The 24,887-nt window shown below is 38.8% G+C and overlaps 1 protein-coding gene across 7 annotated transcripts in view; it reads right to left on the bottom strand.

The window, feature by feature from the left end:
• Window positions 1-9,311, bottom strand: part of PRRC2B (proline rich coiled-coil 2B) — a 120,296-nt gene extending 110,985 nt beyond the window's left edge. For all 7 annotated transcript variants that reach the window (XM_007475168.3, XM_016432794.2, XM_016432799.2 and 4 more), the window contains exons 1-3: window positions 9,169-9,311; window positions 3,074-3,172; window positions 2,488-2,621 (exon numbers count right to left, since the gene is read on the bottom strand). The gene's annotated coding sequence lies outside the window, so the exon portion shown is untranslated. The remainder of the gene's footprint in view (window positions 1-2,487; window positions 2,622-3,073; window positions 3,173-9,168) is intronic.
• Window positions 9,312-24,887: the final 15,576 nt, after the last annotated feature.

Below are 24,887 nucleotides of genomic sequence, written 5' to 3'. Positions count from 1 at the left end.
CTGGAAGAACTCTAATCAATGCAACGGCCAACCAAGGTTCTAACAAGACTAAGGATGAAACTTGCTGCCCACCTCCTGACAAAGAGATAACATTTTAAGGGGCAGAATGAGATGCATATTTTGGACGCAGCTAATGTGAGAATGTTTTTGCTTGACTGATTATGCATATTTGTTATAAGTTTTTTTTTTCTTTTTCCAATGGGAATGAAGTTGAGAGGGAGAGAAAATGTTTCTGTTAATTAAAAAAATAAAAATTAAAGAAACCAAGTTTGGACTATCACATACATCAACAATCTACTAGGTAGTCAATTTTTTCATTTTCTAGCCACTTGTTTTAGTGTCATATAAAAACAGACTTTTTAAATTTTTCTGCCTGAGCCATGAACCTGAACATGCCTCTTTGAGAGACTACCTTCTATTGGCAAAGTGATTTACAGTTCGTTTTTCTCTTGTTAGGTGTCTTCATGTGAATTCCAGGAATTGTCAGTCCCATTTCGAGAATAAGTAAGTTAGGGGACCAGAGAAGGGAACTGGCTCAGGTCACAGGACACCACGTAAGATTTTTTTCCAGGCATGTAAACCTTAGTGTGTGGAGACATTTCAACCTCTCTTCTGTTGGTTGCTAGGCAGCTGTTACAAACCTGAATTCCACCCCTGAGACACACTCTGTTTCAATGGCAACTAAGAAAGATCCCATCTCAAACTAGTCCCATCTTTCCCTTCTAGCCCTGGGCTAGAAATATAGCTCCCGATTTTAAATATAAGACTCATTTATTTTCACATGGGACAGTCTGGGCTAGTGGGAAATACATTAGATTTGGAGACATTGGTCCAAATTTCAACTCTGTTACATTCCCCTCAATGCCTGTTTTCTTATTTGTAAAATGAAGGGGTTGGAATTAAATGATCTCTAAGATTCATTTCTTTTTTAAAAGTTTTTTTTTCATTTTTTCCCATAAGGTTTCTTCCTTAATCCTCAATTTCCTCATTTGGAAAATGAACTGGAAAAGGAAATGGCAAAGCACTCTTGTATCTGCCATGAAAACCCAATTGGGGAGACAAGTGAAATGAATGAACAGTAAATGTTATTAATTAACCCATGTATGTGTTATATACACACATGCTGATTTTTATTTAATCCATCCAATCAACAAGGACTAAGCTATGTACAAGGCCCTGTGCTACTACTCAATCATATGGGATAAAGAAATATATGTGAATGAGGTTATACAATCAACAAGGTTAAAAGACCTTTTGGGCATCCAGGCCTTTAGAGCTGGTTGCTCACTTGTGTCCAACTCTTCATTGACCCCATATGTCATACACTCTGTGGGGTTTTCTTGGCAGATAATGGAGTAGTTTACCATTTCCTTCTCTAGTAGATTAAAGCAAATGGAGGGTAAGTGACCTGCCCAGGGTTATACAAGCTAGTAAACATCTGAGGCCAGGTTTGAACTCGGGTCTTGCTGAGTTCAGGACTAGAGTTCTAACTATAAGATCAATAAGATCTTTTCTATTGAAAATATTCATTCAGATTATACATAGTTATTGAAAAACTGCTATATCCAGGCAAGGGAGTGGATAGGAGATACAGATTGATAAGACCTTGGGATATCTCCTAGAGGAAAAAAAAAAGGCTACACAACTAACCATAATATGAATAGGATTATACTAAGTGTTTTAAGGAAAGATACATTTTGCATGCAGCTTCTGTAAATAAATAGCCTTGCTTAGGAATGCCTTAGTCCTTTCTTTCCATAGCTCTCCCAGGGAGAGCAGTGGAAGGTAGCAGATATAACTGCCTGAGATGCTTTTTGTTCCAGAAGAGAAAAAGGGAAAAAAGAAAAACAAATAGTTTCAAACATTTCCATTTTTTCCTCCTAAACATCTCTTCCTTTTTTTTTTCACTGAAATATATATGTGTGTGTATATATATATATATACATATATATCATATAATCATGCAAAAACACTTTCATATTGGTTATTATTGTATGAACACACTCATACAAAACCAAAACCCCCAAATAAAATTATAAATACACAGACTGTATTTACATGCTTTGATGCATATCCATCCAACTCTTATAGTTCTTTCTCTGGAAGTGGTTAACATTCCCTGTCATTAAGTCTTTCAGGATTATATCCAATCATTACATTGCTGAGAGTAGTCAATTTTCTCAGTTGATCATCATACAATGTTGCTGTTACTGTATACAATGTTCTTCTGGTTCTGCTTATTTCACTCTGCATCAGTTCCTGCAGATCTTTCCAACTTTTTCTGAAATCGTCCTGCTTATCCTAGCACCATCGTATTCCATCACCAACATGTACCACAATTTGTCCATCCATTCCCCAATCCAGGGACATTCCCTCAGTTTGCAATTCTTTGCCACCACAAAAAGAGCTGCTATAAATATTTCTGTAGATGTGGGTCCTTTCCCCCTTTTTATGATCTCTTTGGGATAACAGACCCAGTTCTCTTACCCTTTCTTATGGTCCTTCTTTGGTTGCTTAGAGTTCTTCTGAGCTCCCTCATATTACAATCACTGGCCTGAAATAGTCCTTCTGCAATCACCAAACTCCCACACACACTTTGTTGGATGAGTCAGGGCCCTGGTCTGTACATAGAATGCAGAAAGGTTACAAAGGAAACTAATCATATTGAAATATCTTTATTAAAATATATTCCTTAAAAAAGTTCACCGACCCCACGTTAAGAACCCTTGATCTAATCCATGTCCTTCATTTTACAAATGAGGAAGCTGAGGCCTAGAGAGAAGAAGCAATCTGCTGAAAGCCTGCCATGTAACGTAAGAGACAGATCTGGTCCTCATTCGGATTCCAAATCCCAACTTGTGTCTAGCGTTTGCTCGGCACACTGTGCAAACCTTAATACTCTATACAGGTAAACCTCAGAGATGTTGTGGGTTCAGTTCCAGACCACCACAGTAAAGCTGATATTGCAACAAAATGAGTCACACAAATTTTTTGGTTTCCCACTGCAGATAAAAGTTAGGTTTATACTATACCATAGTCATATTAAAAATCATACTAAAAATACTGTACATACCTTAATTAAAAATGCTTTATTGCTAAATGAAGCAAACTTCATTGTTGTCCACAGCTGTGGTTCTTAATCTCCAAGTAACCATTTTCTAGACATCTTCACCTATGTGTGCATAAAAAGATCCAAAGGTCTCAAATCAGGTATTCAATTAGTTTTCCCTTAAAAGGTATCGAAATTGAACAGCTAGGAGTCTCTGTGGCAGAGAGGTCTGGAGACAGGAGTTCTTAAGTTCAAATCTGGCCTCAGACACTTCCTAGCTGTGTGACCCTGAACAAGTCACTTATCCTCCATTGCCTAGCCCTAACTGCCCTTCTGCCTTGGAACTGATACTGAATATGGATTCCAAGGCAGAAGGTAAGGTATTGAAATTGTTCAGGAGCTTTCATTGGTTCAGAGGGCTTAGCTTCCTGGTGGCCTGAGTATAGGGAGGACACAAGGGGTCAGCAGCATGAAGGACAGCCCAGGGGAGCATTGCTCTACTAAGTCAGTCAGTCAGATAATAAGTACGCCAGCCATCACGCTAAGTGCCAAGGATACTGTTATGGTTTAGTTGTGTCCAACTTTTCATGACCTCATGGACAATACTATCCAGGGAGTTTTCTTGGCAAAGGTAGTAGAGTGTTTTGCCATTTCCTTCTCCATTGGATCTGTTTGTCAGGCAAATAGAGGTTAAATGACCTGTGCAGGGTAACTATCTGAGGCCAGATTTGAACTCTAGTCTTTCTGATTCCTGTCCTGGTGCTCTATCCGCTGAGCCACCCAACTGCCTCCTGGGCAAACTGAGGTTGACTTGCCTGAAGTTACACAGTCAGTGTCTGAGGTTGCATTTGAACTCAGGTCTTCCTGAATTCAGCCTCAGCACTCTATCTACTAAGCCACTAGCTGCCTCAATGGGGATATAAATGAAGGCAAAAGACAGTTTCTGTCCCGAAGGAGCTCAAGGCTGGATGGATCCTTAATGAATTTCCCTTTTCTTTTCCCCCTGCTACAAAGACTGCATCCTTGAGTTAACTGCTAGTGGACTGCAACTGTCTTATTTTGTTTCAGTCTCAGACCTGAGTCACTCGATCCATCTAGTCACCTCGGGATGGCCACAGTCAGGCTATCTGGTGGGCATCTCCAGTTCAATATGTCCTAAATAGAATTTCCTCCTAAATTTACCCCTCTCCTTCATTCTATGCTCTTGTTAAGGGCACCACGTTCTTCTAGTCACCCAGCTTTTTTTTTTTTAAACCCTTACCTTCTGTCTTAGAATCAATACTGTGTATTGGTTCTAAGGCAGAAGAGCAGTAAGGGCTAGGCAATGGGGGAATAAGTGATTTTCTCAGGGTCACACAGCTAGGAAGTATCTGAGGCCAAATTTGAACCCAGGACTTCCCATCACCAGGCCTGGCTCTCTAGCCACTGAGCAGCCAATCACCCAGGTTTACAAGTCAGGAGCTATCCTTGACTCTCTCCAATTTTCACTCCTCATGTCTAATCAATCGCCAAGTCTTCTGAATAGTCAAAATAGATGTCACAGCTTGCACATAATACAATAGTAATAATAGTAGCATTTATATATTACCTACTCTGTGTCAGCCACTATGCTAAGTGCTTTACAAATATTATCTCATTTGGTCCTGAGAGATAGGAGCTATTATTATTCCCATTTACAGGTGAGGAAACTGAGGCCACAGAGTTTATTGACTTGCTCAGAGATACCCAGATAGTAAATTTCTGAGGCCAGATTTAAAGTCATCTTCCTGATCCCAGGCCTTGAGTAAAGCTCATCTGTTTTGTTCATATTCATATTGATGCAAATAGCTGGCATTTATATAGTGTGTTAAAGTTTGCAAAGAAATTTACATAGTTAATTCATTTTGAACCTTTAGGACCTCATTTGTAATTCTTGTTTTAGACACAACTAGCAAGTTAGATAAACTACTTTCCCAAAGAAATTAGGCTCAGAGAATTAAAATCATATTATAGGCTAGGGGGCATGTAGGTAACTCAGTAGACTGAGAGCCAACCCTAGAGACAGGAGGTCCTCTGTTCAAATTTGACTTCAGGTATTTCCTGGCTGTGTGACCCTAGGCAAGTCATTTAACTCAATTGCTTATCCTTTACCAGTCTTCTGACTTGGAACCAATACACAGTATTGATTCCAAGACAAAAGGTAAGGGTTTGGTTTTTTTTTTTTTTTTAATGAGTTAGGCAAGAAGTGTGTAGAGGCTGGAAACTAGAAATATATTTTGGAGACCTTTATAGAGTCCAAGTGAGAAATAATGAGCATATGAACTAGGGTAATGGAAATGTGATGGAGAGAAGGGAAAGGAGATGAGAGATGCCAAAGAGGTAGAGCCCATAAGCCTTTGAAGAATACTGAATATATATAATAAGTAGGAGGTACAGTGGATAGAGTGCTGGATTTCGAAGACAGGAGACCTGAGTTCAAATCCTGTCTCAAATTCAGATTAGCAGCAGATTAACTTAATCTGCCTGCCTCAGTTTATATATCTATAAAATAGGAATAATAATAAATCCTACCTCACAGGGTTATTGTGAGGTTCAAATAGATCATATAAAGTGGTTTGCAAACCTTAAAGCATTATATAAACATTATTATTAATGTAGATTGCTATGCACAATGATAACCTTGAGCCATCAAGAAAAAAATAAGAATTTCCAGTGTCTTCCATTTAAGAACTTGGTGGGGAAAGACCTCTATTTCAACTTGCTAAGAAAAATTATTTTAAGGTTTTGGAATTTTAAGAAGTATTGGTTTCAGTTATCAGAAAGATTCATGTATCCAAAATTTCCTCCTTGCTAATGATGGCAGAAAATAAGGTTTTACTGTATAATAAAATTATTATTGTTTCACTCTCTGTTCTCATATCTTAGTAACCAATTCTTCTTAATGTATCATGTGTTATTGGGTATTATTGTTATCCTTGAGTGTCTTATTCCCCTTTGAGCACCAGGAGGGTAGGGACAGCACCGTTCCACAGCACCCAGCCTAGCACCCTCTCCCTATAACAGGTACTTAATCAATGTTTACTGAATTGAGCATTTGTTGAATCACAGCTCAGTTCTGCCCCTGCCTTTCCTAGAAGTCTGCAGCTATCCAGTTGTCCCCGTCCACACTCAGCCTTAGAATTTAGCCTCACAGCTCACATTTCCTGGGGAAGCCCAGGACTACTAGGTCAGCCATGCAGAGGATTCCCAGAGCCTCAGCTCACCCTTGGAACAGGGGCAGCCTGTGTTTCCTTGGGAAGGGCTAGAATAGAGTGTGGCTTTTAAGTCCCCACCGCAGGCATGTGGGACAGAGATGACATGATTAGAAAAGGATGTCAAACATCCTCTGAGACTTACAACCAGCCAGGTTCTTGGGGGAGCTGTCTAGGAGAACAGCCCCAGAGCTAGACCAAGACAGTCTTATAGAGGAATTTTGCACAACTATTGCCCAGTAAAAAAGCTATGGGACGTAGAGCAATTAGGCAATGGCTAAACAAGTTGTGATATGTGAACAGAATAGAATATTACTGTTCTGTAAGAAATTATGAACATGATGAATACAAGGAAGTGAAGTAAGTAGAATCAGGAAAACTGTATATTTACAAAATCAAAATCAAATAGAAACAAAGTAGGGCAGCTCAGTGGCTCAGTGGCTCAGTGGGAAAAGAGCCAGGTCTAGAAATGGGAGGTACTGGGTTCAAGTCTGACCTCAGACCTGTCCTAGATGTATGACCCTGGGCAAGTCACTTAATTGCCATTGCCTAGCCCTTGCCACTCTTTTGCCTTGGAACCAATATACAGTATTGATTCTAAGAGGTAAGGTAAGGGTTTAAAAAACAATAACAGAGGCCATTAATCCATATGGAAGGATTTCATCGAATTGCATATTGATTTGATTTTAAAATGTAACACCTAGATTTTTTTTGGCATTTTTATTTATTTTGCCAAGTATTTTACAATTGCATTTAAATCCTATTCAGATTGCATCCATCCACATTCAGGTGCATATGAGAGCCCAAAGGAGGGCAGCGTGTTTGACACCTTTGATGTCTGTAATAACTATAGTAATATGAAGGAAAAGAACAATTACAAAACAAATGCAAAAGAATTCCACAAAATAATAATGACCAAGTTTGGCCCTAAAGAAGAGATAAAGGAAAGGAATGTAATTCTCTCCTAGGTGGCTCAGTAGATAGGGCACCTGGCCTAGAATCAGAAAGACCTGAGTTCAAATCTGGACTCAGATACTTACCAACAAGCCACTGAACCCTGTTGACCTTGGTTTCCTCATATCTAAAATGAGCTGGAGAAGAAAATGGCAAACCATTCCAGGATCTTTGCCAAGAAAATCCCAAAAGGAAGAGTCAGACACAACAGAACAACAATAAGACTCCCAGTCTAATGTCTTTTTCTACTATATAATCCTGTTTCTTCTACTTTTTCCCAATCATCTCAATGAATTCCTCCAAAACATATTCATTTTTTAGGTAGAGTGGCAGACAAAAGGCCTGAATCTGAGACCCAGTTGAGCTACTTAATAACTTGCATGACTCTGAGCAAGTTACTCTGCCTCTATGGACCTCAATTTTCCCATTGGCAAAATGGGGATAATAATATTTCTATACTTTTCAATGACTGATTCCATCTCCAGTTTTTCCCACTTTGCTCATGTATGGAATGTACTCCTTTACTGGAATCTCTTTCAATCTGTAGCATTATTCATGATTCAGTTCATGTATCACCTCCTTCCTGCAGGAAGCGTTTCCTGGTCTTCTAATTGTTACAGCTTTCTCCTTCCTCAAATTTTCTTACATTCCGGGTGTCCCAAAAGACTCGCTGCAGTTTTAAATTTGCTCTAAGTGCAACGAGGAGGTGTCACATGAATGGAGTCTTGGATAATGGTAGGGATTCTAAGAGACGGAGACGAATCCAAGCCCAAGGAACGACTTGTGCAAAGATCTAGAGATATGGAGGTGGGAGATGAAATATATATATATGCAATACATACACAGACATATACATACATGTGTGCATACATACACATACATACTTACGTACATAAACATACTTATCTGTTTCTAAGTTGTGTCTCTACAGTCAGAAGCATACTTATCTTTATCCTGGCCAGTAAAGCAGAAGCTCCTTTAGGGCAGGAAGTGCATTTCGGTTTGTCTTTGTAGGCTCAGTAAGAGCCTTATGCATAGTAGGTGCTTAATAAATACATATCAGAATGGTTGTGGGAAGGAAAGCATTTTATAATCCTAAAGACTCTATCGAAACAGGAGCTATTATTAGCTCTCCTTTCCTCTGAACTCATTTAACATTCATTTTTCATTCGACACATAGATACTAGCTTCAATTAAATTTTTATATAATGCTAAGAGCACCTGCTATGTTCAAAATATAAGCTTAACTTTCAGGGGAGATGCAGTGTTTAGGATTGAAATTTTTCCTACTGCTCTTATGATAAATTCCTTGAGTTAGGAACTCTGTCATCCTTTCCCTTCAATGACTTTCCATTTCATTCACAAACAATTATTAAGGACCTACTATGTGCAGGGCATTGTGCTAGGTTATTCCTCTGGATCCTCAGCCTTCAGCATCTGTCACACCGTACGATCCCTTGCACGTAGTAGGTAATAAAATATCTAATTTGGGGATCCTTACATCTTGAGGGCATTGGGGGTATTTACAAAATAATTGCACTCCCCCCAAAAAACTTTCTCCACTAGAGGGCACTGTGGGCCAGAAACCACAGGGCCATAGCAGTATCTGGTTGAAGAAAAAGATAATTGCTTCAACTGGGACTACCCAGAGGAGGATGCTTTTACCCCTAGGCATATCTCTGAGTGCTGGGATGACTGGGAGCAGGTTAATAACGAGAATCCTGGCAAATGGAGCTTCTGGTGCACTTTATTACTCCCCAGGTACAACCACTAGGCCCTGTCTCACTGACTCAGGAGAGGCAAACCGGGGTACACTGCAGTGGTAAGACCTCCTTTGGCCAGAGGGCCGGCTGGCTCTGGACCACGGGGATTCCAGCTTCCAGGCTGATTCGGGCAGAGATATCCCTAAGACATGGCAAATCTGGCTCCTCTCACCTTTCTGAGGTTGCTATAGGAACCTCAGAACCGAGCCTCGGTCATGTGTGGAAGGGGAGGGCTAAAAAGACCTGAGGCTCTCAGCCCATAATCCTAACTCCCGCTACCTCCAACAGGGATAACACATACAGAGCTTCCCCTGATACACATAGCATCACCAAGGCAACGAAAGCCTGGGGCTGGCTGCCTGGCAACCGTAACCCTGCCCCCTTTCCACACACACCTTCATGTTTTCCTTTTGTGACATCTCTTCCTCTTCTGTCTCCACCAAGGCCCCCTTAAGTGGATATTCTAGCCAGATGTCATTGAATACAAGGGATGGCCATGGGGTTGAGGAGTGATTCCCTCTCCTCCTTCCTTCCCCCATCTCTATAGGCATGAAATCATGGAATCAGCTCCAAATCTAGTGGATAGAATTAGGGAATCTCAGAATGAGCAGAAAACTCAGAGGTCCTTCAGTTTAGCCCATATCTGAACAAGAATTTCCCTCATGGGGGGCAGCTAGATGACTCTGTGGATTGAGAGCCAGGCCTGGAGGTGGGAAGTCTTGGGTTCAAGTGGGTTTAAGTTCTGGCTCAGACACTTACTGGGCAAGTCAATTTAACCTCCATTGACTAGCCCTCACTCCTCTTCTGTCTGAGAATCAATACACAGTATGGTATATATCTACGACAGAAGGTAAGGATTAAAAAAAAAAGAGCCTCCCTAATAGCATCCCTGATAAGTGGTCATTCAACTTCTCCAGGATGTCCAGTGAAAGGAAGCCACCATCTCCCAAGGCAACCTATTCCACTTGGGGGCATGTCTTATTGGTGGAGAATTTTTTCCCTCTATAAAGCCTAAATCTTAAAATCTCTGTAACTTCTTCTAATAACTGCCCCTAGTTCTTCCTTTGTGGCTAAGCAGACCAATTCTGCCCCCTCTTCTACAGGACAACTCTTCAGATATTTGAAGATCCACTCTTCTGTCTCTTCACTCAGTTAGCCATCCTTCAGCCACTCCTGGGAAGTGTACACATTATAGAAATATACACCCAAAGGATAGGTAGGTGGCTCAGTGGATTGAGAGCCAGGCCTAGAGGTGGGAGGTCCTGGGTTCAAATTTGACCTGACAAGTGTTCAAAACTGGTAAGTATCCTTTCTTGGGCTTCAAGAGAAGACTGATTAAGGAGGAAACAAAAAATCTAGAAAAGGTATTTGAAGCAAGTGATCCATGAGAAAATTTTTATTAGGAAGAAAAACTCCAAATGTGACAAATTTGGAAAAATCTTTTGTCTGATCTTAGTTCTTGCTAGTCTATATCAATGACTGCTCTAGGACAGAAATGACAAAAATAAACATAGAAAGAGATTCAAACAGAACATAGATCAAATTAAGCATCAGAATATTTAGGATCATCAAGATTTAGAGCTGGAAGGAGTCTTACAGGTCACCAATCCAAAGCCTTCATAATGGAACTAAGAACCAGAATATAGAAATGACTAAGGTCACACAGATGGCAGATGAGTGTTATGGTTCAGTCATGTCCAAATTTTTGTGACTCCATTTGGGATTTTCTTGACAAAGATCCAGGAGTGGTTTGCCATTTCCTTCTCCAGCTCATTTTAGAGATGAGAAAACAGGCCAACAGAACCCCTTATGGTCATACAGCTAGTCAATGTCTAAGACCAGATTTGAACTCAGGACAATGAGTCTTCCTGACTACAGGTCTGGTGCTCTTATCTACTGTACCACCTAGCTGCCCCATGTGGCAGAATTCAAATCCATATCCTTTGATTCCAAATCTAGCATCCTTTTCACAGCATCTTCTCTAGGCTGTGATTCCATCTCTACAATGTGTTTTGAATATGTTCCCCTTTTCTACTCAAAAGATCATCTCATTGTTTCTCTCCTGGATGGCAGTAGACTCATGATTGCTTTTCCTCTATGCCACCTTTATAATCTCCAATCCACTCTGCATGCAGTTGCCTAAGTGATATTCCTAGAGCATGTCTAACCATATTATTCCTCTGCTCAGTAAACATTTTTGTTTCTTTATTGTCCATAGGCATTTAAAACTCTTCACAACCTGCCTATTTTATATAAAAGAGGCAGGTTGTGAAGAGTTTTAAAGAGTTTATATATATATATATATATATTATATATTGTTGTTTAGTCATTCAGATTTGTCCAACTCTTCATGGCCCTATGGACCATAGCACATCAATCCTGTCCATGGATGGGTTTTTTAAAAATAGATTTTAATTTACCAATTACATGTAATAATTTTTCATATACGTTTTCTGAAGCTATAAGATCCAAATTGTCTCTCTCCTTCCCTTCCCTTCCCTATCCCAGATATGGTAAGCAATTCGTCTTTTTGGATATAAATATAGTAGTGGTATTGCTGGATCAAAAGACACACAGTCTTTTAAAGTCCTTTGGTCATAATTCCAAATTGTCTTCCAGAATGGTAGAACAATTCACAACTCCACCAGCAATGCATTAGTATCCCAATTTTGCCACATCCCCTCCAACATTTATTATTTTCCCTTACTATCATATTGGCCAGTCTACTGGTTATAAGGTAGTACCTCAGAGTTGTTTTGATTTGCATTTCTCTAAGTATCAGGAGGGATTTAGAACATTTTTTTCATATGATTATTGATAATTCTGATTTCTTCATCTGAAAACTGCTTGTTCATATCCTTTGATATGGTAAGCAATTCGATCTGGGTTATACAAGTATTATCTTGTAAAATATACTTACATTTTTGGTCATTGTTGTAAAAGTATACTTATATAAAAGGCAAACCCCCAAATAAAACTGTAAATAAAAGAATGTGGAACATAGTATGCTTTGATCTGCATATTGACTCCAGTAGGTCTTTCTCTAGAAATGGACAGCATTCTTTGTCATACCTCAGAATTGTCCTGGATCATTGTATTGCTAAGAGTAGCTGAGTCTTTCACAGCTGATCATTCCACAATATTGCTGTTAGTGTATACCATGTTCTTCTGGTTCTGCTTATTTCACTCTGCATCAGTTCATGTAGGTCTTTCCAGCTCTTTCTGAAATCTTCCTGTTCATCATTTCTTAGAGCACAGTAGTATTCCATCATCTTCCTATGCCACAATTTGTTCAGTCATCCCCTGTCTGATGGACATCTGGGGGGTTATCTTGACAAAGATTTTGTAGTGGTTTGCCATTTTCTTCTCTAGTGGATTAAAGCAAGTAGAGGTTAAGTAAATTGCCTTTGGTCAAACAACTAGAAAGTGTCTAAGGCAGGATTGGAATTCAGGTCTTCCTGACTCCAGAGCACTTTATCCATTGAGCCACCTCATTGTCATATATCATATATAGGCCACCTGCCTATCATATATTACTCCTTTCATATACTTTTTGGTCCAGATATACTGGCCATCACAGTTTACATATCTCCTACATCTGTCATTGCCCAAGCTGTCCTACCATGCCTAGTATCACTCCTGTCACCCCTGTACCTATTGGAATTCCTAGTTTCTTTCACAGCATAGTTGAAGCACACTTCCTTACACAAGGTCTTTTCTGATCCTCTGACGAGTTGCTAGAAACTTCTGCTCAAGTTATCTTATGTTTATCTTACACCTATTTGGTATACACTTACACATGCACATGTAGTCTCCTCCAGAGAGTGGAAGCTTTTTATAGGCAGTAACTCGTTTCCTTTCCTTTCCTTTCCTTTCCTTTCCTTTCCTTTCCTTTCCTTTCCTTTCCTTTCCTTTCCTTTCCTTTCCTTTCCTTTCCTTTCCTTTCCTTTCCTTTCCTTTCCTTTCCTTTCCTTTCCTTTCCTTTCCTTTCCTTTCCTTTCCTTTCCTTTCCTTTTCTTTTGTATATCCTAGTGCCTGGGCACATAATATTTGGAAATAGCTTTTGTCTGATCTTAGTTCTTATTCTACATCAGAGTTTGCTCTAGGACAGAAATTACATCAATATGATAAATGAATCCATAACAATTGCTTGTTGACTGATTGATTAATCACACAACTTCTTTTGTCATATTCAGGAAAAGTTGACTTTATATAAGGGGAATAGAGTATGGGATGTGGAATCAGAGGACCTGGGTCCAAATCCTAATTGTTTCTTATTAACCTACATGACCTTGGGTAAATCCCTTAAACCACTCTGAGCCTCAATTTGTTCAGTTGTTCAGTCATGTCCAACTCCTCATGACCCCACAGACCATAGCACACCAAACTCTTCTATCCTCCCCTGTCTCCCAAAGTCATTGTTTCCATAACACTACATATCTCATCCTCTGTCCTCCCTTTCTCCTTTTGCCTTTAGTCTTTTCCAGAATTGGAGTCTTTTTCAAAAAGTCCTGCTTTCTCATTGTGTGACCAAAGTATTAAAGCTTCAGCTTCAATATTTGGTTTTCCAATGAATAGTTAGAGATAATTTCTTTAAGTATTGACTAATTTGGTATCCTTAACTGTCCAAAGGAACTCTCAAAGGCGCCTCAACTTACTCAGAAAAATGGAGTTAGCTTTACTAATCTCTAAGGTCCCTTCCAACACTAAATTCTTTGATCTTATCATTCCACTAAGGGGTCAATGAAACACAGGGCTTGTCAAGAAGAGGCCCCTCTTAGTCAGAAAGCAACCAAAAGAAGGAGCCAGCCAACTCTGAGAAGAGACCACAAGGCATAGAGGAGCAAATGATTAATAGCAGGGCCCTTCAGCTGATGGCTGGCTTTTGGCCTGGAGGACGAAAGGCTTTCACCTTGTCCTGGGGGTGCGAATGGCATTCTCTGTTCTTCCTCCCTCAGCTCTGGCAGATTGGTGGCCCTGGGAGGCTGGCCAACGTGTTATTAATAACAGTGCTGAGTCAGGGGGCTCTAGGGTTTCAATATCACAAGGCAGTGGAGGCTGAGCAGATTGGGGATATTCTTGACTCCCCTTCTGCCTCCCTTACTACCCCCCTTCCTCCTGCTGAGGCTATCTGATAAGCCTAGCAGCCCAGGAGTCTCCTTGAATCAAGCAAACTAGAATAGGGGGCCCCTTCTCCTTCCTATAGGAAGTTTACACACAGCAAAAAAGCTGGGTTTCCTCCAGAAACATTAGGGAAAGAGTAATATCAATAGTTCTTGTAAAGTGACTATTGTCATTGCCAGCTAATTCACTGAATTTGTTCATTCAACACCTACTATTTGCTTAGTCAGGCAGTATTTAGCTGGACTCTGTACTTCAGAGGATTCATGATTTTGTTAATATGGGTGCTCCCTGACAAATAGATCAAAGATCCATTAGTTTCTGGGGCTGAAAAAATTTAACACCCTCTGGCCATCTTCCAGGTGATAAGGCCATGCCTTTAAATTTAGGTAGGATAGCAACAGATATATAGTCAGTCTATTTCTATGGGCATATTCTGTGATTCTCCAGTGTTAATTGTTGAAACAAACAAAGAAATATCAGATTTGGATCCAAAAGACCTTGATTCAAATCTTAGCTTAGTCACTTATTATCTAGATGACCGTGGATAAATCACTTAATCTCTTGAGAACTTCACCAGATTATCCCTAAAGTCCCTTACAACTCTGTTCTAATCTAGGCTCTACTGTTTATTAGGGATGATTTTAGGCAAACCACAATTTAATTTTAATTTTGATATCTGTAAAGTGAGGGAGTACACTAGATATCTCTCCCAGCTCCAAATCTGTGATCTCAGGACCCTAGGCTCAGTCATCAGACATTTGAAGTAATAAGGGGAATACAAAGAAAAACTATCATCTAGATGTTTATTTATTTTTAATTCTTACCCTCTGTCTTAGAATTGATATAGTTAAGTATTGGTTCCAAGGCAGAAAGTGGTACAGACTAAGCAATTGGGGTTAAGTGATTTGCCCAGGGTCACATAGGGTAGGAAGTAACTGACTTCAGATTAGAATCCAGGAACTTCCATCTCCAGGCCTGGCTCTCTATCCACTGAGCCATGTAGTTGCCTCTAACAAATATTTTTAAGTGCCTACTATATGTTGGGTACTCTGTTCACCTTTCATTTTAGTAGCAGTGATGATAAATATTTGATGATTGTGATCTGGTATCATGATTGCTACTCCTGCTTTTTTACTTTAGATGATACATAATAAATTCTGCTCCAGCCTTTTAACTTTAATCTGCGTGTGTCACCTTGCCTCAAATATATTTCTTCTAAACAACATATAGTAGGATTCTGGTTTTTAATCCACTCCGCTGTCTGCTTCTGTATTATGGGTGAGTTTATCCCATTCATATTCAGAGTTATGACTACTAACTGTGTATCCTCCATCTTACTTTCTCCTTTTGATTATGCCCTTTCACTCTGTTCCTCCTAACCAGTGTTTTGCTTTTTAATACCCCCCCAACTTCCCCCTCGTTCTGATTATCTCTCTTCTCTTGTCTTATTTCCCTTTTATTTATCTATAGGATAAGATATAATTCTAAACCCCAATGAGTATATTTGTTTTTCCCTCTCTGAGCCAGTTATGATGAGAGTAAAGTTAAGCACTGCCCGTTACCACCTTTATTCTTCCCTCTTCAAAATGATTTTTTATTCCAATGAATACTGTATGAAAATGACCAAATAAAATAATGTTTAAAATTTTTTTAAATGATTTTTTATTCCTCTTTATGTTATATAATTTACCCCATTCTATCTCTCCTTTCCCTTTTCTCTCAGTGCAATCCTCTTTTCACCCTTTGATTTTTATACACCATATCATATATGTACATATCATATCATACATACATGTTTCATATCATCACATATACATGCACAGATTATTGTGATCTGAACTAGAGGTGGAAGCAAGTGTGGTGACTGAGTTTAAGGAACTGCAATCTTGATAGGAGTAGGGGTAAGACATGCTCACTCTTGCTTTGCTCATCATATTCTTTATGGCTGGTATGGCCTCAATTACCCATCTTTAAAGTCTAACTGCAATTCATCCTCTTCTAGGAAACCTTCCCTTATCTCAGGTATAGGATATGGTTTTCTCTCATTGAGCACTGTGTTTACAACTCTCTAAAGTATTTTTCATTTAGAATAGTTTTGTATTTTTGTTTCCTCCCAGCACTAGACTGGAACTGCTCCCTAAGGGCAGAGATTTATCTTATTTAAGTTGTCTATGTTCTTCAGCATTAAGAATAGGATTCTGCACAAAGAATTAGACATTTTAGGTAGCATATGACCTTAGAAGGTCAGAGATCAACCTCCTTATTTTACATATGTGGAAAATAAGGCCAAAAAGTGAAGTGATTTGACTAGGTTCCTATAGCTAAGTGTCTGAAGCAGGATTTGAACCTAGGTCTTCTGGACTCCAAGTCCACTTGCATCACACAATCCATTTAACCATTCTCTTCACTTATATACTTAATAAAAGTTTGTTATATTGATTGAATGATTACCTAATCATTATCATCTAATTTGATCATTTGATTATCATTACTAACTTGTAAGGGAGACAAAAAAATACAGCTCCCTACTTTAACTGAGCCCCAGAGAATAGAAATAATTTGCCTGAGACCACACAGTAATTGTCAAAGGAGGATATGAATCAGTCTGGGGCTCTAGCTACTATGCCATGGTGCTTTTCTCTTTTTTTTCCCCAAACCCTTACTTTCTGTCTTAGAATCAATACTGTGTATTGGTTCCAAAGTAGTTGAAGGGTAAGGGCTAGCCAATGGGCATTAAATGACCACTTGTCTAGAAAGCTAGGAAGTATCTGAGGTCAGGTATGAACTCAAGACCTCCCATCTCTAGGCCTGGCTCTCAATCCACTGAGCCATTTAGATACCCTCTGTCATGGTGCTTTTCAAGCCAGTGTTCACTTATTTCCTCTCACTTTGTCTAAGTATTACTCATCCTTCGGAGCCCAGATCAAGTTCCATAATCTTCATCAATCCCTGACTACTCTAGTTTATAGGGATTTCTTCCTCTTCTGAATTCTTATAACAGTGTCTATATCCCTTGTGTTGCATCTTCATCTTTGCACTATTAATTATCTTTTAATACATGTCCTCTTATAGTATAGGCATAAAAAAATAAGCCTGAAGGATCTTATAGTGGACTAGGACCAGGACTAGGGTATAACTGGTAGAACCTTGAGAGCCAAGACTATATCTTATCCATCTTTGCATCCTCCTCAGGACCAGCACAGGGTTACTAAATTTTTTGTTGATTGACTGACTGATAGCGTGAAATTCAGGATAAAATGGCTCTATCTTGAATTCAATCTCAAGAAAGCTTTGTTTCTACAAAGTTGGAGTGGTTTGAATTCATTCCCCAGTGCAACCCATGAGCATAGTGGCTGGTATTTCAGCAAGGGTCCACTTTATAGAGTTCTCATTCTAGAGCCATTTATCATTCCTAAGCATTCTGGGTCTAGCCTACTCTTCCTTTGGGGAAAGAGAGATAAAACTTTTGGCTTTCCGGTTCATTTTCCTAGTTTGTCTACATGAGTTTGAACACATTGGGCAACAGGAAGGAGTTATCTAAACAGGAAGGCTGGGAACTGCTGTTGTTTCTTCAGCCAACCAAGAGCAACCACCTGATGAATGGGGTAGACATAACCAAAAAACTTTCCCCTCCATCTCTCACCTCTCCCTCATCCCAATCTTGATACTTCTTAAGATGTGACTTCCCAGGAAACAAAATACCTCCCACTTCTTTCAAGGTCAAAGCTGGTAGGGGTTGGGAAGAATGGATGAGATTGGAACAAAATGTCTCTCTGTGGATTTGGGAAGAAATATGACTCTGGAGGTCTCATCTGGGACACATAGCTCACAGAGTTTAACCAGGATAATTAAATGTCAGTTACTCTGGATGTTTATCACAGTGGATGGGAGGTGAGGTTGGGAACTAGGATTGTCTTATTGTAGCTGTATAGGGACTACCCCCAATAAAACTCTTTGTTTCAAATGGATATTAAAAATCTTCTCACTTTCTTACCTTAATGCAGTGACAGATCAATTTCACAAAATGTTAGGGCAGGAAGGGATCCAAGACATCCTCTAGTAGGTCCAACACATCTCTGAACAGGAATCCTCTCTACAACATTCCCAACAATCTAATAATTTAATATTTACCTGAAGATCTTGGTGATGGAGAATGAATCCTCCCTCGCTACCCCTAGCAACCTGCCTCATCTTATAGCAGATTTAATTGTTGGGAAGCTTTGGCTGATAATGAGTTAATATTTCTATAGTCTCTATCTTCTGTGACCAAACAAAAACAGTCTAATCTCTCTTATGGGTGACAGCTTTTCAAGTACTAGAAGACTTCTGTTATGTTCCTCCATCCAAACCCCCTACCCTAGTTTTCTCCAAGTTAAACAATTCCATTTCCTTCACTTGTTCCTGATAACACATTGATTGACAAGAGCCCTCTTATTATCTTGGTTTGCCTTCCTTTGGATCCACTTTAGTTTGTCAATATCTTTTCTGAAACGAGAGACCCAGAGTTGAACAGAATATTTGAGATGTGGTCTGATCATCACACTGTTGCTTCACTTGTCCTCTTTTTGAGGAATTCTAAGATCCTGAAGGTCCCATCTCTACACCTTCATCTACCTGAAACAGAAGGTAGGCAGGAGAACTTAGTGGAAGTTCGTTGGGATTTAGATACAAATCTCCTACCCTCTCTGGGCTTCGGCAGATTATAAAGGTTTTATTGTTGACTTTTGTCTTCTATACCATAGCCATTTCCTCATATCCATCCATTTCCTTTGAATCCCTTATCACAACAATAATAAAAAGCAGTTCCTTCCCCCACCAATCAATAGCCACCCATCCTGTTTCCACTTGTTGACTGCTGGTGGGTTGTTGTTATTTTTTTTAATTATAAGAGTGCTGGTCTGAATATTTTGTTACATATGTGACATTTCTTTTTATTATTGCCTTTTTGGGGGAGTATGTTGAAATTTACTTTTCTCCTCTGGAAAGTGGGGAGTTGAACTAATTGCCAAGATTGAGCTAATAAATGTTTTAACAATCAGCTCTCCCCCAAAATGTACTCTGGACACGCTTTTAAATTTAGTCTATATTATTTGCATTTCTCTATCATTTTCTTTTAAAAAACTGTTAAATTCATTATTTATTTATTTCTAATATTTATTTAAAATTTTTTTTTAAATTTGAATTCTCTTCCTCTCTCCAGCCCCTCCTTCACCCATTGAGAAAGCAAGCAATGTGAAATCATGCAAAACATTTTCATATGTCATGCCAAAAAAACAAGAAAAACAAAGTAAGTGAAAAAAGTTGCTTCAATCCACTGTTAGAGGTCATCAGTTCTCTCTCTCTCTTTGGAGGCAGATAGAATTTTTTTTAAAACTGTTATTTCCTTTTTAAAATATTTTAATTTTTTCTATATTACATGTCTATACAATTTCTAATATTCATTTTTTGACATTTTGCAATTCATAGTTTTTCCATCTTTTCCACCTCTCCCCATGTAGACAGATAATATGATATAGTTTGTACATATATTATGTAATACATATTTCCATGTTCATCATTTTGTGAAACAACACATATTGTTTACACTAGAGAAAAATTCATAGAGGAAATAAAGTTGTATGTTTCAATCTTCATTCAGACTCTCTCTGTTCCTTCTGTGGTGGTGGATAGCCTTTTTCATCATGATTCCCTTAGAGTTGTCTTGAATCCTTGCCTTGAAATTAGTTAAATCATTTACAGTTGATCATGATACATTATTGTTTCTATGTATAATGTTCTCTTGCTGCTTATTTCACTTTGTATCACTTCATATAAGTCTTTTCAGGTTTTTCTGAGTTCATCTTGTTTGTCATTTCTTATGGCAAAATATTATTCCTTTGTATTCATATACCAAAACTCATTCAGTCATTCCCCAATTAATAGACATTTCTCTCTCTGGTACCAGTTCTTTGCCAACACACACACACACACACACACACACACACACACACACATCTCCTGCTATAAATATTTTAATATTTTCTAGGTTCTTTTCTCCTATCTTTAATCTTTTTGGGATATAGACCTAGTAGAGTTATTGCTGAGTCAAAGGGTATACATAGTTTTATTCCCCTTTGGGAATTGTTCCAGATTGCTCTCCAGAATGATTATATCAATTTGCAGCTCCACCAATAGTGTATTAGTGTCTCAGTTTTTCCACACCCCTTCCAACATTTATCATTTTTCATTTTTTGTCTTGTTAGTCAGTCTGATGGGTGTGAGATGGTACCTCAGAGTTGTTTTAATTTACATTTCTCTAACTAATTGTGAAATGGTTGCAGTGATTCAAGAAAATTCTCAAGGACTCATGACAGAAAAAATGCCATCTGCAGCCAAAGAAAGAACTAATGATGAATGCAGACTGAGGCATACTTTATCTCTTCACTTCTATTTTATTTGAATTCTCTTTCACAACATGACTAATGTATATATGGAAAGTTGTTTTACACTATTATACATATAAAATCTATATCAGATTGCTTACTGTCTTAGGGAGGGGGCAAAAGCGGTGACAATTTGGCTTAAAATTAAAAAAAAACCCAAATGATAAAAAATTATTTCATGTAATTGAGAAAAAATAAAATTAGTAAAAGAAAAAGAAAAAAATTAAGAAATAGACAATTGTAGCATTTTTTCACATGACCAAAGACAGTTTTAATTTCTTCATCTGAAAATTATCTGTTCATATCCTTTGACCATTTGTCAACTGGGGAATACTTTGTATTCTTATAAATTTGACTCAGTTTTCCATATGTTTGCGAAATAAAACCTTCTTCAGAGACACTATAAAAATTTTTCCCACTTTGTTTTTTGTTTTTTAATCTTGGTTGCATTGATTTTGTTTATGCAAATCCTTTTTTAATATAGACAAAGTTATCTGTTTTACATCTCATAATATTCTCTATGTCTTGTTTTGACCTAAAATCTTCCCTTATCCACTAAACTATTTTGTTCTCCTTAATTTGTTTATGCAAACACCCTTTGTTTCTAAATCATTTATCTATTTTGACTTTACCTTGCTATATGGCATGAGTTGTTGGTCTATGTCTAATTTCTGCCATACTGTTTTCCAGTTTTCCCAGCAGTTTTTGGCAGATACAAATCTTTTTTTTCTTCAGATATAAATCTTTACCTTCTGTCTTAGAATTAATATAAGTATCAGTTCCAAGGCAGAAGAGTAGTAAGGGCTAGGCAGGTAGGGTTAAGTGACTTGTCCAGGGTCATATAGCTAGGAAGTGTCTGAGGCCAGGTGGGTAACATTTTTCATCATGAGTCCTTTGGAATTTTCCATCACTTTCTTAAGTCTAGACAATAAAATAAGTCCTGTTATTCAGAGTGGAATTTCTGAGGTTAAGTGTTCATCCTGGAATTTTAGCAGTTGCCTTTTTCAAGCCAGTGTGAGCTGTCTTCAGCACATGGATGAATGATCTCTAAAGTTCTTTTCATCTCTTACCTTAGGATTTTATGAAACAGCAAAGAAACATGTGATGAACTAAAAAGATGCTAAAGTTAAACAATTAGTCATAAAGTCTGTCCACTTTATTACAAAATGACTCACTTGGGGCAGCTAGTTGACCCAGTGGATAGAGAGTCGGGCCCAGGAGGTCCTGGGTTCAAATCTGACCTCAGATACTTCCTAGCTGTGTGACCCTGGGTAAGTCACTTAAACCCCATTGCCTAGCCCTTACTGCTCTTCTGCCTTAGAATTAATACATAGTACTAATTCTAAGACAGAAGGTAAGGGTTTTTTAAAAAATGACTCACTCAGAAGAGTACAAATTCACTTAATACATTACTATATATGTAGCCAACTCAAAGCTATGTTCCACCTTCCTTCCAGTTGTCCATCTGCCCTGTTGTCAGTGCATGTATACTCACCCAGTCCCCTCTCTTCCCACCTCCCTTCCCCCGACTTTCCACCTTTTGCTCTGTGATCTGTGAATCAAATCAATACTAGCATTGCTCCCAGAAAGGATGAGATAGTCAACTGCTCTATGACTTCATACACACTAATGGGCCCAAATCCTTGGCTACCATTCCCCTTTGTTTATCATTTCTCCCTATTAGCTTGAGAGTGGGGACTTTTGTATTTGTTTTCCACAAAAAAGGGAACAGGAACAACTTAGCAGAATATCCATGAAAAATAGATGTAAAAACTGAGAAAGGTTTAGTAGTAGAGATCCATTCAATTTAGAAGCAGAATGCACACCTCAAAAGGGTCCACATCAAGGCATTTCAGCATAGACTAAAATATATATCTTCACATAGGTGGCTAAGTGGTTCAGGAGCTACAGAGCCAGGCCTAGAGTTGGGATGATCTGGGTTCAAATCTGATTCAGATACTTCCTAGCTGTGCTCCCTGGATAAATCACTTCATTCCAATTGCCTCATCCTTACCTCTCTTCTGCTTTGGAACTGATACTTAATATCAATTCCAGTACAGAAGGTAAGGGTTTAAATCCATCCATCCATCCATCCATCCATCCATCCATCCATCCATCCATCCATCCAATCTATCTGTTTATCTGTATGTATATCTATCTATCTATCATCCATCCATCTATCTATCTATCTATCTATCTATCTATCTATCTATCTATCTATCTATCTGTCTGTCTGTCTATCTATCTCTCTATTTCTCTGTCCTTCTATCTGTCTGTTTACATTTATATCTCTACAGTGATGACCAGAACTTGTTAGGAAAAAATGTAAAGGAAAAAAGGTTAAATAGTTCTGTGAGTAGAGAGAGAATCAGGCCTGGAGAGTGAGTTCAAATATAGCCTTAGTCACTTCCTGGCTGTGTGATCCTGGGCAAGTCATTTAACCCCCATTGCCTAGCCCTTACCACTCTTCTGCCTTAGAACCAATACATAATATTGATTCTAAGATGGAAAGTAAGGATTTAAAAGAAAAAAGTTAAAGTATGAAATATGTTTGAGATACTTCTCTTAAGAAGGTAGTGAAATATGTTATACATTTTAGAAAGATTGCCATGAAAATTATAACTTCCATTGAAGCTCTGGATATCCTCAAATGGGGCAAAATCTATGAATACTTTAGTGTCTTTAAGCCTCATTCATATCTCTTTGTATAACCATTTACTATCTTGGTACCTTAAAAAGTACTAAATACGTTGAGGGGGGGATTTCCAAAGTGTTGTATAGAAGACTGGCTCAGGAGTCAGAGAACTTGGGTTCAAATCTTGTGTCTAATGCTTACTACCTGTGTGATTTGGGGTGAATCACTGACTTAATCTCCCTGGACCTCAGTTTCCTTATCTGTCAAATGAGGAGTCAAGACTACATGGCTTCTGAGGTCCCTTACAACTCTAGATCAATGACCCAGGACCTGGGCAATGGCTGTTGTCTTTGTCCTTTTCCTGGAGGAGAGAGTTGAAGGTCTGGCCACCAGAGAACATGCTCAGATCACTTGGCAATGAGTGTCCTATCCTAAAGAAAAGACATCCTTTTGGCTTCTCCAGCACTTTTCCTTTCCCCCCAGATAGTTTCAGATCCAAGGGATTCATCTTCTTGGGACATGGAAGGGAAGCATTCTCCCTGTGTCAGTCTGTGTTGTTAGCCTGATTTCCATTCCTGGCAGGAGCTGATTGTTCCGAGTGTCCCAGAAGTAGCAAGAGGCAGTAAAAGCCTGGCTGGGGCCTTTGGAGAAATTTTATTTTAATCACATTTTTTAAGCTATCCCATATGTTGATGGCTCCATATTTTGTATTTTCTGTCTCCTTTAAAAAAGGGGGGGGGGCAGCTGGGTAGCTCAGTGGATTGAGAGCCAGTCCTAGAGACGGGAGGTCCTAGGTTCAAATCTGGCCTCAGCTACTTCCCAGCTGTGTGACCCTGGGCAAGTCACTTGACCCCCATTGCCTAGCCCTTACCACTCTTCTGCCTTGGAGCCAATATACAGTATCGACTCCAAGACAGAAGGTAAGGTTTTTTAATTAAAAAAAAAAAAAAGGGTGGCAAGCAATTCAGTAGTGTAGGCTTCTTCAGATCTTCCTTCTGCCCCAGGATCCGTGTTGGAGCCAGCTTATACAAGCTCTTGAGAGCTGGTTGTTAAATTTTTAGTGTAAGCATTTAGAATTCCCAACTGCCCTGAATCAGGGTTTGAATTCTTGTTTTGTTTATTGTTTAGACTGAGGAAAGTGATGGGGAGAAATGTAAATAATAGATTAAATTTGAGTGTTATATATTTCTCCCCCCCCCAAATAGTTGTTAAACACTTACCAGCACACCCCTGCATCTATCCCACCTGGAACAGAAGAGTTGGTATTTCAGACCTCATGGCCTTTCTGCTGCAATCTAAACTAAGCTAAACACAGTAATAATGTTCTATCCTGGGACATGCACCATGCTAAAGGAGAAAGGAGCTAGGTCTCATCATTCTAGAGAGAAGCCCTCTGAGGGCCCAGACCAGGGACTTTAGTTGGCACCTCACACGTTCATGAAACAATATGGAAATGCCACCTCTTTTGCCCAGGAAACTCATAGCTCCACCTGATCATCCCTATAAGGACATTTTATTTAATTTTAAAATTTTTATTTATTTATTTTGAATATTTTCCCATGGTTATATAATTCATGTTCTTTCCCTCTCCTCTTCCCTCTCCCCTCCCAGAGCTGACAAGCAATTCCACGAGGTTATATACGTATCATTGTTCAAGACCCATTTCCATATTATTTATATTTGCAATAGTGTTCTTTTAAAGCCAAAACC

Source organism: Monodelphis domestica, chromosome 1, assembly GCF_027887165.1.
Source record: "Monodelphis domestica isolate mMonDom1 chromosome 1, mMonDom1.pri, whole genome shotgun sequence".
Taxonomy (NCBI): domain Eukaryota; kingdom Metazoa; phylum Chordata; class Mammalia; order Didelphimorphia; family Didelphidae; genus Monodelphis; species Monodelphis domestica.
Note: the sequence above shows the minus strand (reverse complement) of the source record. Positions and strands in the feature narration are given on the sequence as shown.